The following is a 235-nucleotide window of genomic DNA, read 5'->3' as shown; positions in this document are numbered from 1 at the left end:
GTTTTAGGATTTTTTTTATTTCTTATGAATTTGCCGATAACATCACAAATTCTTAGGATTTATTTTATTATTACTGATCCAAGCACATTTCTGTGCATGATTTTCAAAGGCCTGTTGCTCGCTGAGGACCTGTTTATCACAAACACCCGTAACTATTGCATGAAGTTGGGTCAAGGGCGTTTCTGCAACATCATCATCATCATTATAGAGTTGTTTTCACGCCGTCAAGGGATAA

General features: G+C 36.6%; 1 protein-coding gene across 1 annotated transcript in view; it reads left to right on the top strand.

Annotated features, from left to right (window-relative positions):
- LOC119591853 (tyrosine-protein phosphatase 10D-like) overlaps positions 1-235 on the top strand; it is a 42939-nt gene that overhangs the window by 39353 nt on the left and 3351 nt on the right. The gene's annotated exons all lie outside the window — the stretch shown is intronic.

Source organism: Penaeus monodon, chromosome 29 (genome assembly GCF_015228065.2).
Source record: "Penaeus monodon isolate SGIC_2016 chromosome 29, NSTDA_Pmon_1, whole genome shotgun sequence".
NCBI lineage: Eukaryota > Metazoa > Arthropoda > Malacostraca > Decapoda > Penaeidae > Penaeus > Penaeus monodon.
This window is presented reverse-complemented; position numbering and strand designations above follow the sequence as displayed.